The sequence below is a fragment of the Styela clava genome, chromosome 11 (genome assembly GCF_964204865.1).
Source record: "Styela clava chromosome 11, kaStyClav1.hap1.2, whole genome shotgun sequence".
NCBI classification, from domain to species: Eukaryota; Metazoa; Chordata; class Ascidiacea; order Stolidobranchia; family Styelidae; genus Styela; species Styela clava.
Genome location: NC_135260.1, coordinates 1,848,382 through 1,863,546, shown reverse-complemented (window position 1 = coordinate 1,863,546; position 15,165 = coordinate 1,848,382). Strand labels below are relative to the sequence as shown.

Genomic DNA, 15,165 nt, shown 5'->3' with positions numbered 1-15,165 from the left:
GCGATTGGCGTGATCCGTCATATGACTAATTAAGTCGTCTTATCTCGATTTCTCATATCCTAACTCACTCCATAGTAGCACCGATTATTCTGCCATATATAGTAGGTTATATCTATTAAGACGCATTCGAAATATCGATGACGGGTCTCAGTGACTATTCGTAAAGTTGCGTTTCGCCCCTGTTAGTTATTTATTATTCAGTCCTCGACAATCTGAAATATTTTATAACATATTCATTTTAAATTATGTTTTGTTCAGACAGCATTCCTTTTATTTTTGATAAAAGCGAAAAGCCTACGGCACCCGGTATTCCCAGCCGGTCACCCATGCAAGTACTAACCGAGCCCGACGTTGCTTAACTTCCGAGATCGAACGAGATCGGGTGTATTCAACGTGGTATGGTCGTAGGCGATATCGACGAGACATATTCGGTTATTTATATTTAGGCAACGCCTAATGAGAGAGAAGCGAAGCGCAACTGTTTCGTTTGTAGAGTCACAAACAATGAAACTCAGGCAGTCGCTGTTTCGCTCGATGGCTTACCGCCGACACTTTCTACCAGTGTCAAATTTTGTTATTATTGATTACATGCGTTAATTTATTGATTGCATGTTTTTCCTCATAGGTATTTTATCTCTGGTGTATGGCTTAACGCAAGCATCGAGTCGCTGATATAACTCGCTTGTTTGTTATTGAGGCCTGACGTGTTATTGACAAAGCTTTTTGATAAGCGGATGCCCATTGTATTGCACATAACCCAGATAGTTCGACAGTATATATGAAAGTTGCCCTTCTTATAAGCTTGTTTTCTATTATATGTGCTCAAAGCTAGGTTACGTGCATTCACACAGTATCAAAAGGTATATATAAACTCTCACAAGCGCGTGGCACTTCGGTGATCGCCCGTAACTTGGCGAGAGTTTAATTTTTCGATTAAGTCCGGTTCAATAAAAATGTATCAACGTTAATAGTCAGTCGGTTTAACTAAATTTAATGAGATATCTACTAGGGATGCAAAATGAAGGCTTTGAACCTGCGCTAAAGTACTGAATTGACGTAGATCTCACTATGTAATACTAGATATAGGTAGATTTCAAGCTATGGTAAAACTCGTGCTCAACCGTGTGGCGCATCGTGCTAAGTGTCAGATATACGCTCGTTACCACACCTCTGATTACTCTGCGTGGGTTCGAATTCCATTAAGGGATAGTTTTCAGAAAACCTTCGTCGTCGTAAGGTAGTCCATGTTACCGCAGGTAAGTTACGGCTTCCGCTACCATTAAGTGCTTGCTTCCGAAATGAAATAACTGGCCTTGACTGATAACCGGGCGATTGGCCGTGATCCGTCATATGATTAATTAAGTCGTCTTATCTCGATTTCCCATATCCTAACTCACTCCATAGTAGCACCGATTATTCTGCCATATATAGTAGGCCTATATCTATTAAGACGCATTCGAAATATCGATGACGGGTCTCAGTGACTATTCGTAAAGTTGCGTTTCGCCCCTGTTAGTTATTTATTATTCAGTCCTCGACAATCTGAAATATTTTATAACATATTCATTTTAAATTATGTTTTGTTCAGACAGCATTCCTTTTATTTTTGATAAAAGCGAAAAGCCTACGGCACCCGGTATTCCCAGCCGGTCACCCATGCAAGTACTAACCGAGCCCGACGTTGCTTAACTTCCGAGATCGAACGAGATCGGGTGTATTCAACGTGGTATGGTCGTAGGCGATATCGACGAGACATATTCGGTTATTTATATTTAGGCAACGCCTAATGAGAGAGAAGCGAAGCGCAACTGTTTCGTTTGTAGAGTCACAAACAATGAAACTCAGGCAGTCGCTGTTTCGCTCAGTGGCTTACCGCCGACATTTTCTACCAGTGTCAAATTTTGTTATTATTGATTACATGCGTTAATTTATTGATTGCATGTTTTTCCTCATAGGTATTTTATCTCTGGTGTATGGCTTAACGCAAGCATCGAGTCGCTGATATAACTCGCTTGTTTGTTATTGAGGCCTGACGTGTTATTGACAAAGCTTTTTGATAAGCGGATGCCCATTGTATTGCACATAACCCAGATAGTTCGACAGTATATATGAAAGTTGCCCTTCTTATAAGCTTGTTTTTTATTATATGTGCTCAAAGCTAGGTTACGTGCACTCACACAGTATCAAAAGTTATATATAAACTCTCACAAGCGCGTGGCACTTCGGTGATCGCCCGTAACTTGGCGAGAGTTTAATTTTTCGATTAAGTCCGGTTCAATAAAAATGTATCAACGTTAATAGTCAGTCAGTCTAACTAAATTTAATGAGATATCTACTAGGGATGCAAAATGAAGGCTTTGAACCTGCGCTAAAGTACTGAATTGACGTAGATCTCACTATGTAATACTAGATATAGGTAGATTTCAAGCTATGGTAAAACTCGTGCTCAACCGTGTGGCGCATCGTGCTAAGTGTCAGATATACGCTCGTTACCACACCTCTGATTACTCTGCGTGGGTTCGAATTCCATTAAGGGATAGTTTTCAGAAAACCTTCGTCGTCGTAAGGTAGTCCATGTTACCGCAGGTAAGTTACGGCTTCCGCTACCATTAAGTGCTTGCTTCCGAAATGAAATAACTGGCCTTGACTGATAACCGGGCGATTGGCCGTGATCCGTCATATGATTAATTAAGTCGTCTTATCTCGATTTCCCATATCCTAACTCACTCCATAGTAGCACCGATTATTCTGCCATATATAGCAGGCCTATACCTATTAAGACGCATTCGAAATATCGATGACGGGTCTCAGTGACTATTCGTAAAGTTGCGTTTCGCCCCTGTTAGTTATTATTTAGTCCTCGACAATCTGAAATATTTTATAACATATTCATTTTAAATTATGTTTTGTTCAGACAGCATTCCTTTTATTTTTGATAAAAGCGAAAAGCCTACGGCACCCGGTATTCCCAGCCGGTCACCCATGCAAGTACTAACCGAGCCCGACGTTGCTTAACTTCCGAGATCGAACGAGATCGGGTGTATTCAACGTGGTATGGTCGTAGGCGATATCGACGAGACATATTCGGTTATTTATATTTAGGCAACGCCTAATGAGAGAGAAGCGAAGCGCAACTGTTTCGTTTGTAGAGTCACAAACAATGAAACTCAGGCAGTCGCTGTTTCGCTCAGTGGCTTACCGCCGACATTTTCTACCAGTGTCAAATTTTGTTATTATTGATTACATGCGTTAATTTATTGATTGCATGTTTTTCCTCATAGGTATTTTATCTCTGGTGTATGGCTTAACGCAAGCATCGAGTCGCTGATATAACTCGCTTGTTTGTTATTGAGGCCTGACGTGTTATTGACAAAGCTTTTTGATAAGCGGATGCCCATTGTATTGCACATAACCCAGATAGTTCGACAGTATATATGAAAGTTGCCCTTCTTTTAAGCTTGTTTTTTATTATATGTGCTCAAAGCTAGGTTACGTGCACTCACACAGTATCAAAAGTTATATATAAACTCTCACAAGCGCGTGGCACTTCGGTGATCGCCCGGAACTTGGCGAGAGTTTAATTTTTCGATTAAGTCCGGTTCAATAAAAATGTATCAACGTTAATAGTCAGTCAGTCTAACTAAATTTAATGAGATATCTACTAGGGATGCAAAATGAAGGCTTTGAACCTGCGCTAAAGTACTGATTTGACGTAGATCTCACTATGTAATACTAGATATAGGTAGATTTCAAGCTATGGTAAAACTCGTGCTCAACCGTGTGGCGCAGTCAGATATACGCTCGTTACCACACCTCTGATTACTCTGCGTGGGTTCGAATTCCATTAAGGGATAGTTTTCAGAACCCTTCGTCGTCGTAAGGTAGTCAATGTTACCGCAGGTAAGTTACGGCTTCCGCTACCATTAAGTGCTTGCTTCCGAAATGAAATAACTGGCTTTGACTGATAACCGGGCGATTGGCGTGATCCGTCATATGACTAATTAAGTCGTCTTATCTCGATTTCTCATATCCTAACTCACTCCATAGTAGCACCGATTATTCTGCCATATATAGTAGGCCTATATCTATTAAGACGCATTCGAAATATCGATGACGGGTCTCAGTCACTATTCGTAAAGTTGCGTTTCGCCCCTGTTAGTTATTTATTATTCAGTCCTCGACAATCTGAAATATTTTATAACATATTCATTTTAAATTATGTTTTGTTCAGACAGCATTCCTTTTATTTTTGATAAAAGCGAAAAGCCTACGGCACCCGGTATTCCCAGCCGGTCACCCATGCAAGTACTAACCGAGCCCGACGTTGCTTAACTTCCGAGATCGAACGAGATCGGGTGTATTCAACGTGGTATGGTCGTAGGCGATATCGACGAGACATATTCGGTTATTTATATTTAGGCAACGCCTAATGAGAGAGAAGCGAAGCGCAACTGTTTCGTTTGTAGAGTCACAAACAATGAAACTCAGGCAGTCGCTGTTTCGCTCGATGGCTTACCGCCGACACTTTCTACCAGTGTCAAATTTTGTTATTATTGATTACATGCGTTAATTTATAGATTGCATGTTTTTCCTCATAGGTATTTTATCTCTGGTGTATGGCTTAACGCAAGCATCGAGTCGCTGATATAACTCGCTTGTTTGTTATTGAGGCCTGACGTGTTATTGACAAAGCTTTTTGATAAGCGGATGCCCATTGTATTGCACATAACCCAGATAGTTCGACAGTATATATGAAAGTTGCCCTTCTTATAAGCTTGTTTTCTATTATATGTGCTCAAAGCTAGGTTACGTGCATTCACACAGTATCAAAAGGTATATATAAACTCTCACAAGCGCGTGGCACTTCGGTGATCGCCCGTAACTTGGCGAGAGTTTAATTTTTCGATTAAGTCCGGTTCAATAAAAATGTATCAACGTTAATAGTCAGTCGGTTTAACTAAATTTAATGAGATATCTACTAGGGATGCAAAATGAAGGCTTTGAACCTGCGCTAAAGTACTGAATTGACGTAGATCTCACTATGTAATACTAGATATAGGTAGATTTTAAGCTATGGTAAAACTCGTGCTCAACCGTGTGGCGCATCGTGCTAAGTGTCAGATATACGCTCGTTACCACACCTCTGATTACTCTGCGTCGGTTCGAATTCCATTAAGGGATAGTTTTCAGAACCCTTCGTCGTCGTAAGGTAGTCCATGTTACCGCAGGTAAGTTACGGCTTCCGCTACCATTAAGTGCTTGCTTCCGAAATGAAATAACTGGCCTTGACTGATAACCGGGCGATTGGCGTGATCCGTCATATGATTAATTAAGTCGTCTTATCTCGATTTCCCATATCCTAACTCACTCCATAGTAGCACCGATTATTCTGCCATATATAGTAGGCCTATATCAATTAAGACGCATTCGAAATATCAATGACGGGTCTCAGTGACTATTCGTAAAGTTGCGTTTCGCCCCTGTTAGTTATTATTCAGTCCTCGACAATCTGAAATATTTTATAACATATTCATTTTAAATTATGTTTTGTTCAGACAGCATTCCTTTTATTTTTGATAAAAGCGAAAAGCCTACGGCACCCGGTATTCCCAGCCGGTCACCCATGCAAGTACTAACCGAGCCCGACGTTGCTTAACTTCCGAGATCGAACGAGATCGGGTGTATTCAACGTGGTATGGTCGTAGGCGATATAGACGAGACATATTCGGTTATTTATATTTAGGCAACGCCTAATGAGAGGGAAGCGAAGCGCAACTGTTTCGTTTGTAGAGTCACAAACAATGAAACTCAGGCAGTCGCTGTTTCGCTCAGTGGCTTACCGCCGACATTTTCTACCAGTGTCAAATTTTGTTATTATTGATTACATGCGTTAATTTATTGATTGCATGTTTTTCCTCATAGGTATTTTATCTCTGGTGTATGGCTTAACGCAAGCATCGAGTCGCTGATATAACTCGCTTGTTTGTTATTGAGGCCTGACGTGTTATTGACAAAGCTTTTTGATAAGCGGATGCCCATTGTATTGCACATAACCCAGATAGTTCGACAGTATATATGAAAGTTGCCCTTCTTATAAGCTTGTTTTTTATTATATGTGCTCAAAGCTAGGTTACGTGCACTCACACAGTATCAAAAGTTATATATAAACTCTCACAAGCGCGTGGCACTTCGGTGATCGCCCGTAACTTGGCGAGAGTTTAATTTTTCGATTAAGTCCGGTTCAATAAAAATGTATCAACGTTAATAGTCAGTCAGTCTAACTAAATTTAATGAGATATCTACTAGGGATGCAAAATGAAGGCTTTGAACCTGCGCTAAAGTACTGAATTGACGTAGATCTCACTATGTAATACTAGATATAGGTAGATTTCAAGCTATGGTAAAACTCGTGCTCAACCGTGTGGCGCATCGTGCTAAGTGTCAGATATACGCTCGTTACCACACCTCTGATTACTCTGCGTGGGTTCGAATTCCATTAAGGGATAGTTTTCAGAAAACCTTCGTCGTCGTAAGGTAGTCCATGTTACCGCAGGTAAGTTACGGCTTCCGCTACCATTAAGTGCTTGCTTCCGAAATGAAATAACTGGCCTTGACTGATAACCGGGCGATTGGCCGTGATCCGTCATATGATTAATTAAGTCGTCTTATCTCGATTTCCCATATCCTAACTCACTCCATAGTAGCACCGATTATTCTGCCATATATAGCAGGCCTATACCTATTAAGACGCATTCGAAATATCGATGACGGGTCTCAGTGACTATTCGTAAAGTTGCGTTTCGCCCCTGTTAGTTATTATTTAGTCCTCGACAATCTGAAATATTTTATAACATATTCATTTTAAATTATGTTTTGTTCAGACAGCATTCCTTTTATTTTTGATAAAAGCGAAAAGCCTACGGCACCCGGTATTCCCAGCCGGTCACCCATGCAAGTACTAACCGAGCCCGACGTTGCTTAACTTCCGAGATCGAACGAGATCGGGTGTATTCAACGTGGAATGGTCGTAGGCGATATCGACGAGACATATTCGGTTATTTATATTTAGGCAACGCCTAATGAGAGAGAAGCGAAGCGCAACTGTTTCGTTTGTAGAGTCACAAACAATGAAACTCAGGCAGTCGCTGTTTCGCTCAGTGGCTTACCGCCGACATTTTCTACCAGTGTCAAATTTTGTTATTATTGATTACATGCGTTAATTTATTGATTGCATGTTTTTCCTCATAGGTATTTTATCTCTGGTGTATGGCTTAACGCAAGCATCGAGTCGCTGATATAACTCGCTTGTTTGTTATTGAGGCCTGACGTGTTATTGACAAAGCTTTTTGATAAGCGGATGCCCATTGTATTGCACATAACCCAGATAGTTCGACAGTATATATGAAAGTTGCCCTTCTTTTAAGCTTGTTTTTTATTATATGTGCTCAAAGCTAGGTTACGTGCACTCACACAGTATCAAAAGTTATATATAAACTCTCACAAGCGCGTGGCACTTCGGTGATCGCCCGGAACTTGGCGAGAGTTTAATTTTTCGATTAAGTCCGGTTCAATAAAAATGTATCAACGTTAATAGTCAGTCAGTCTAACTAAATTTAATGAGATATCTACTAGGGATGCAAAATGAAGGCTTTGAACCTGCGCTAAAGTACTGATTTGACGTAGATCTCACTATGTAATACTAGATATAGGTAGATTTCAAGCTATGGTAAAACTCGTGCTCAACCGTGTGGCGCAGTCAGATATACGCTCGTTACCACACCTCTGATTACTCTGCGTGGGTTCGAATTCCATTAAGGGATAGTTTTCAGAACCCTTCGTCGTCGTAAGGTAGTCAATGTTACCGCAGGTAAGTTACGGCTTCCGCTACCATTAAGTGCTTGCTTCCGAAATGAAATAACTGGCTTTGACTGATAACCGGGCGATTGGCGTGATCCGTCATATGACTAATTAAGTCGTCTTATCTCGATTTCTCATATCCTAACTCACTCCATAGTAGCACCGATTATTCTGCCATATATAGTAGGCCTATATCTATTAAGACGCATTCGAAATATCGATGACGGGTCTCAGTGACTATTCGTAAAGTTGCGTTTCGCCCCTGTTAGTTATTTATTATTCAGTCCTCGACAATCTGAAATATTTTATAACATATTCATTTTAAATTATGTTTTGTTCAGACAGCATTCCTTTTATTTTTGATAAAAGCGAAAAGCCTACGGCACCCGGTATTCCCAGCCGGTCACCCATGCAAGTACTAACCGAGCCCGACGTTGCTTAACTTCCGAGATCGAACGAGATCGGGTGTATTCAACGTGGTATGGTCGTAGGCGATATCGACGAGACATATTCGGTTATTTATATTTAGGCAACGCCTAATGAGAGAGAAGCGAAGCGCAACTGTTTCGTTTGTAGAGTCACAAACAATGAAACTCAGGCAGTCGCTGTTTCGCTCGATGGCTTACCGCCGACACTTTCTACCAGTGTCAAATTTTGTTATTATTGATTACATGCGTTAATTTATAGATTGCATGTTTTTCCTCATAGGTATTTTATCTCTGGTGTATGGCTTAACGCAAGCATCGAGTCGCTGATATAACTCGCTTGTTTGTTATTGAGGCCTGACGTGTTATTGACAAAGCTTTTTGATAAGCGGATGCCCATTGTATTGCACATAACCCAGATAGTTCGACAGTATATATGAAAGTTGCCCTTCTTATAAGCTTGTTTTCTATTATATGTGCTCAAAGCTAGGTTACGTGCATTCACACAGTATCAAAAGGTATATATAAACTCTCACAAGCGCGTGGCACTTCGGTGATCGCCCGTAACTTGGCGAGAGTTTAATTTTTCGATTAAGTCCGGTTCAATAAAAATGTATCAACGTTAATAGTCAGTCGGTTTAACTAAATTTAATGAGATATCTACTAGGGATGCAAAATGAAGGCTTTGAACCTGCGCTAAAGTACTGAATTGACGTAGATCTCACTATGTAATACTAGATATAGGTAGATTTTAAGCTATGGTAAAACTCGTGCTCAACCGTGTGGCGCATCGTGCTAAGTGTCAGATATACGCTCGTTACCACACCTCTGATTACTCTGCGTCGGTTCGAATTCCATTAAGGGATAGTTTTCAGAACCCTTCGTCGTCGTAAGGTAGTCCATGTTACCGCAGGTAAGTTACGGCTTCCGCTACCATTAAGTGCTTGCTTCCGAAATGAAATAACTGGCCTTGACTGATAACCGGGCGATTGGCGTGATCCGTCATATGATTAATTAAGTCGTCTTATCTCGATTTCCCATATCCTAACTCACTCCATAGTAGCACCGATTATTCTGCCATATATAGTAGGCCTATATCTATTAAGACGCATTCGAAATATCAATGACGGGTCTCAGTGACTATTCGTAAAGTTGCGTTTCGCCCCTGTTAGTTATTATTCAGTCCTCGACAATCTGAAATATTTTATAACATATTCATTTTAAATTATGTTTTGTTCAGACAGCATTCCTTTTATTTTTGATAAAAGCGAAAAGCCTACGGCACCCGGTATTCCCAGCCGGTCACCCATGCAAGTACTAACCGAGCCCGACGTTGCTTAACTTCCGAGATCGAACGAGATCGGGTGTATTCAACGTGGTATGGTCGTAGGCGATATCGACGAGACATATTCGGTTATTTATATTTAGGCAACGCCTAATGAGAGAGAAGCGAAGCTCAACTGTTTCGTTTGTAGAGTCACAAACAATGAAACTCAGGCAGTCGCTGTTTCGCTCAGTGGCTTACCGCCGACATTTTCTACCAGTGTCAAATTTTGTTATTATTGATTACATGCGTTAATTTATTGATTGCATGTTTTTCCTCATAGGTATTTTATCACTGGTGTATGGCTTAACGCAAGCATCGAGTCGCTGATATACCTCGCTTGTTTGTTATTGAGGCCTGATGTGTTATTGACAAAGCTTTTTGATAAGCGGATGCCCATTGTATTGCACATAACCCAGATAGTTCGACAGTAGGCTATATATGAAAGTTGCCCTTCTTATAAGCCTGTTTTTTATTATATGTGCTCAAAGCTAGGTTACGTGCACTCACACAGTATCAAAAGTTATATATAAACTCTCACAAGCGCGTGGCACTTCGGTGATCGCCCGTAACTTGGCGAGAGTTTAATTTTTCGATTAAGTCCGGTTCAATAAAAATGTATCAACGTTAATTGTCAGTCAGTTTAACTAAATTTAATGAGATATCTACTAGGGATGCAAAATGAAGGCTTTGAACCTGCGCTAAAGTACTGAATTGACGTAGATCTCACTATGTAATACTAGATATAGGTAGATTTCAAGCTATGGTAAAACTCGTGCTCAACCGTTTGGCGCATCGTGCTAAGTGTCAGATATACGCTCGTTACCACACCTCTGATTACTCTGCGTGGGTTCGAATTCCATTAAGGGATAATCTTCAGAACCCTTCGTCGTCGTAAGGTAGTCCATGTTACCGCAGGTAAGTTACGGCTTCCGATACCATTAAGTGCTTGCTTCCGAAATGAAATAACTGGCCTTGACTGATAACCGGGCGATTGGCGTGATCCGTCATATGATTAATTAAGTCGTTTTATCTCGATTTCTCATATCCTAACTCACTCCATAGTAGCACCGATTATTCTGCCATATATAGTAGGCCTATATATATTAGGACGCATTCGAAATATCGATGACGGGTCTCAGTGACTATTCGTAAAGTTGCGTTTCGCCCCTGTTAGTTATTATTCAGTCCTCGACAATCTGAAATATTTTATAACATATTCATTTTAAATTATGTTTTGTTAAGACAGCATTTCTTTTATTTTTGATAAAAGCGAAAAGCCTACGGCACCCGGTATTCCCAGCCGTTCACCCATGCAAGTACTAACGGAGCCCGACGTTGCCTAACTTCCGAGATCGAACGAGATCGGGTGTATTCAACGTGGTATGGTCGTAGGCGATATCGACGAGACATATTCGGTTATTTATATTTAGGCAACGCCTAATGAGAGAGAATCGAAGCGCAACTGTTTCGTTTGTAGAGTCACAAACAATGAAACTCAGGCAGTCGCTGTTTCGCTCAGTGGCTTACCGCCGACATTTTCTACCAGTGTCAAATTTTGTTATTATTGATTACATGCGTTAATTTATTGATTGCATGTTTTTCCTCATAGGTATTTTATCTCTGGTGTATGGCTTAACGCAAGCATCGAGTCCCTGATATAACTCGCTTGTTTGTTATTGGGCCTGACGTGTTATTGACAAAGCTTTTTGATAAGCGGATGCCCATTGTATTGCACATAACCCAGATAGTTCGACAGTATATATGAAAGTTGCCCTTCTTATAAGCTTGTTTTCTATTATATGTGCTCAAAGCTAGGTTACGTGCATTCACACAGTATCAAAAGGTATATATAAACTCTCACAAGCGCGTGGCACTTCGGTGATCGCCCGTAACTTGGCGAGAGTTTAATTTTTCGATTAAGTCCGGTTCAATAAAAATGTATCAACGTTAATAGTCAGTCGGTTTAACTAAATTTAATGAGATATCTACTAGGGATGCAAAATGAAGGCTTTGAACCTGCGCTAAAGTACTGAATTGACGTAGATCTCACTATGTAATACTAGATATAGGTAGATTTTAAGCTATGGTAAAACTCGTGCTCAACCGTGTGGCGCATCGTGCTAAGTGTCAGATATACGCTCGTTACCACACCTCTGATTACTCTGCGTCGGTTCGAATTCCATTAAGGGATAGTTTTCAGAACCCTTCGTCGTCGTAAGGTAGTCCATGTTACCGCAGGTAAGTTACGGCTTCCGCTACCATTAAGTGCTTGCTTCCGAAATGAAATAACTGGCCTTGACTGATAACCGGGCGATTGGCGTGATCCGTCATATGATTAATTAAGTCGTCTTATCTCGATTTCCCATATCCTAACTCACTCCATAGTAGCACCGATTATTCTGCCATATATAGTAGGCCTATATCTATTAAGACGCATTCGAAATATCAATGACGGGTCTCAGTGACTATTCGTAAAGTTGCGTTTCGCCCCTGTTAGTTATTATTCAGTCCTCGACAATCTGAAATATTTTATAACATATTCATTTTAAATTATGTTTTGTTCAGACAGCATTCCTTTTATTTTTGATAAAAGCGAAAAGCCTACGGCACCCGGTATTCCCAGCCGGTCACCCATGCAAGTACTAACCGAGCCCGACGTTGCTTAACTTCCGAGATCGAACGAGATCGGGTGTATTCAACGTGGTATGGTCGTAGGCGATATCGACGAGACATATTCGGTTATTTATATTTAGGCAACGCCTAATGAGAGAGAAACGAAGCTCAACTGTTTCGTTTGTAGAGTCACAAACAATGAAACTCAGGCAGTCGCTGTTTCGCTCAGTGGCTTACCGCCGACATTTTCTACCAGTGTCAAATTTTGTTATTATTGATTACATGCGATAATTTATTGATTGCATGTTTTTCCTCATAGGTATTTTATCACTGGTGTATGGCTTAACGCAAGCATCGAGTCGCTGATATACCTCGCTTGTTTGTTATTGAGGCCTGATGTGTTATTGACAAAGCTTTTTGATAAGCGGATGCCCATTGTATTGCACATAACCCAGATAGTTCGACAGTAGGCTATATATGAAAGTTGCCCTTCTTATAAGCCTGTTTTTTATTATATGTGCTCAAAGCTAGGTTACGTGCACTCACACAGTATCAAATGTTATATATAAACTCTCACAAGCGCGTGGCACTTCGGTGATCGCCCGTAACTTGGCGAGAGTTTAATTTTTCGATTAAGTCCGGTTCAATAAAAATGTATCAACGTTAATAGTCAGTCAGTTTAACTAAATTTAATGAGATATCTACTAGGGATGCAAAATGAAGGCTTTGAACCTGCGCTAAAGTACTGAATTGACGTAGATCTCACTATGTAATACTAGATATAGGTAGATTTCAAGCTATGGTAAAACTCGTGCTCAACCGTGTGGCGCATCGTGCTAAGTGTCAGATATACGCTCATTACCACACCTCTGATTACTCTGCGTGGGTTCGAATTCCATTAAGGGATAATCTTCAGAACCCTTCGTCGTCGTAAGGTAGTCCATGTTACCGCAGGTAAGTTACGGCTTCCGCTACCATTAAGTGCTTGCTTCCGAAATGAAATAACTGGCCTTGACTGATAACCGGGCGATTGGCGTGATCCGTCATATGATTAATTAAGTCGTTTTATCTCGATTTCTCATATCCTAACTCACTCCATAGTAGCACCGATTATTCTGCCATATATAGTAGGCCTATATATATTAGGACGCATTCGAAATATCGATGACGGGTCTCAGTGACTATTCGTAAAGTTGCGTTTCGCCCCTGTTAGTTATTATTCAGTCCTCGACAATCTGAAATATTTTATAACATATTCATTTTAAATTATGTTTTGTTAAGACAGCATTTCTTTTATTTTTGATAAAAGCGAAAAGCCTACGGCACCCGGTATTCCCAGCCGGTCACCCATGCAAGTACTAACGGAGCCCGACGTTGCCTAACTTCCGAGATCGAACGAGATCGGGTGTATTCAACGTGGTATGGTCGTAGGCGATATCGACGAGACATATTCGGTTATTTATATTTAGGCAACGCCTAATGAGAGAGAATCGAAGCGCAACTGTTTCGTTTGTAGAGTCACAAACAATGAAACTCAGGCAGTCGCTGTTTCGCTCAGTGGCTTACCGCCGACATTTTCTACCAGTGTCAAATTTTGTTATTATTGATTACATGCGTTAATTTATTGATTGCATGTTTTTCCTCATAGGTATTTTATCTCTGGTGTATGGCTTAACGCAAGCATCGAGTCCCTGATATAACTCGCTTGTTTGTTATTGAGGCCTGACGTGTTATTGACAAAGCTTTTTGATAAGCGGATGCCCATTGTATTGCACATAACCCAGATAGTTCGACAGTATATATGAAAGTTGCCCTTCTTATAAGCTTGTTTTCTATTATATGTGCTCAAAGCTAGGTTACGTGCATTCACACAGTATCAAAAGGTATATATAAACTCTCACAAGCGCGTGGCACTTCGGTGATCGCCCGTAACTTGGCGAGAGTTTAATTTTTCGATTAAGTCCGGTTCAATAAAAATGTATCAACGTTAATAGTCAGTCGGTTTAACTAAATTTAATGAGATATCTACTAGGGATGCAAAATGAAGGCTTTGAACCTGCGCTAAAGTACTGAATTGACGTAGATCTCACTATGTAATACTAGATATAGGTAGATTTCAAGCTATGGTAAAACTCGTGCTCAACCGTGTGGCGCATCGTGCTAAGTGTCAGATATACGCTCGTTACCACACCTCTGATTACTCTGCGTGGGTTCGAATTCCATTAAGGGATAGTTTTCAGATAACCTTCGTCGTCGTAAGGTAGTCCATGTTACCGCAGGTAAGTTACGGCTTCCGCTACCATTAAGTGCTTGCTTCCGAAATGAAATAACTGGCCTTGACTGATAACCGGGCGATTGGCCGTGATCCGTCATATGATTAATTAAGTCGTCTTATCTCGATTTCCCATATCCTAACTCACTCCATAGTAGCACCGATTATTCTGCCATATATAGTAGGCCTATATCTATTAAGACGCATTCGAAATATCGATGACGGGTCTCAGTGACTATTCGTAAAGTTGCGTTTCGCCCCTGTTAGTTATTTATTATTCAGTCCTCGACAATCTGAAATATTTTATAACATATTCATTTTAAATTATGTTTTGTTCAGACAGCATTCCTTTTATTTTTGATAAAAGCGAAAAGCCTACGGCACCCGGTATTCCCAGCCGGTCACCCATGCAAGTACTAACCGAGCCCGACGTTGCTTAACTTCCGAGATCGAACGAGATCGGGTGTATTCAACGTGGTATGGTCGTAGGCGATATCGACGAGACATATTCGGTTATTTATATTTAGGCAACGCCTAATGAGAGAGAAGCGAAGCGCAACTGTTTCGTTTGTAGAGTCACAAACAATGAAACTCAGGCAGTCGCTGTTTCGCTCAGTGGCTTACCGCCGACATTTTCTACCAGTGTCAAATTTTGTTATTATTGATTACAT

General features: G+C 40.6%; 10 non-coding genes and 2 pseudogenes across 10 annotated transcripts; all 12 read right to left on the bottom strand.

Annotated features, from left to right (window-relative positions):
• Positions 1-291: 291 nt before the first annotated feature.
• Positions 292-410, bottom strand: LOC144430004 (5S ribosomal RNA). The gene has a single exon (XR_013479250.1). It is a non-coding gene; the product is annotated as a 5S ribosomal RNA (ribosomal RNA).
• A 1,211-nt stretch (positions 411-1,621) lies between these two features.
• Positions 1,622-1,740, bottom strand: LOC144430003 (5S ribosomal RNA). Its single transcript, XR_013479249.1, has one exon. It is a non-coding gene; the product is annotated as a 5S ribosomal RNA (ribosomal RNA).
• A 1,207-nt stretch (positions 1,741-2,947) lies between these two features.
• LOC144430002 (5S ribosomal RNA) lies at positions 2,948-3,066 on the bottom strand. The gene has a single exon (XR_013479248.1). It is a non-coding gene; the product is annotated as a 5S ribosomal RNA (ribosomal RNA).
• Positions 3,067-4,264: 1,198 nt separating this feature from the next.
• Positions 4,265-4,383, bottom strand: LOC144430001 (5S ribosomal RNA). The gene has a single exon (XR_013479246.1). It is a non-coding gene; the product is annotated as a 5S ribosomal RNA (ribosomal RNA).
• Positions 4,384-5,588: 1,205 nt separating this feature from the next.
• LOC144430000 (5S ribosomal RNA) lies at positions 5,589-5,707 on the bottom strand. The gene has a single exon (XR_013479245.1). It is a non-coding gene; the product is annotated as a 5S ribosomal RNA (ribosomal RNA).
• Positions 5,708-6,914: 1,207 nt separating this feature from the next.
• Positions 6,915-7,033, bottom strand: LOC144430042 (5S ribosomal RNA). Its single transcript, XR_013479287.1, has one exon. It is a non-coding gene; the product is annotated as a 5S ribosomal RNA (ribosomal RNA).
• A 1,198-nt stretch (positions 7,034-8,231) lies between these two features.
• On the bottom strand, positions 8,232-8,350 carry LOC144429999 (5S ribosomal RNA). Its single transcript, XR_013479244.1, has one exon. It is a non-coding gene; the product is annotated as a 5S ribosomal RNA (ribosomal RNA).
• Positions 8,351-9,555: 1,205 nt separating this feature from the next.
• Positions 9,556-9,674, bottom strand: LOC144429998 (5S ribosomal RNA). Its single transcript, XR_013479243.1, has one exon. It is a non-coding gene; the product is annotated as a 5S ribosomal RNA (ribosomal RNA).
• Positions 9,675-10,884: 1,210 nt separating this feature from the next.
• LOC144430143 (5S ribosomal RNA) lies at positions 10,885-11,003 on the bottom strand (annotated as a pseudogene).
• A 1,204-nt stretch (positions 11,004-12,207) lies between these two features.
• Positions 12,208-12,326, bottom strand: LOC144429995 (5S ribosomal RNA). The gene has a single exon (XR_013479241.1). It is a non-coding gene; the product is annotated as a 5S ribosomal RNA (ribosomal RNA).
• Positions 12,327-13,536: 1,210 nt separating this feature from the next.
• On the bottom strand, positions 13,537-13,655 carry LOC144430103 (5S ribosomal RNA; annotated as a pseudogene).
• A 1,211-nt stretch (positions 13,656-14,866) lies between these two features.
• LOC144429994 (5S ribosomal RNA) lies at positions 14,867-14,985 on the bottom strand. Its single transcript, XR_013479240.1, has one exon. It is a non-coding gene; the product is annotated as a 5S ribosomal RNA (ribosomal RNA).
• Between the last annotated feature and the right edge of the window lie 180 nt (positions 14,986-15,165).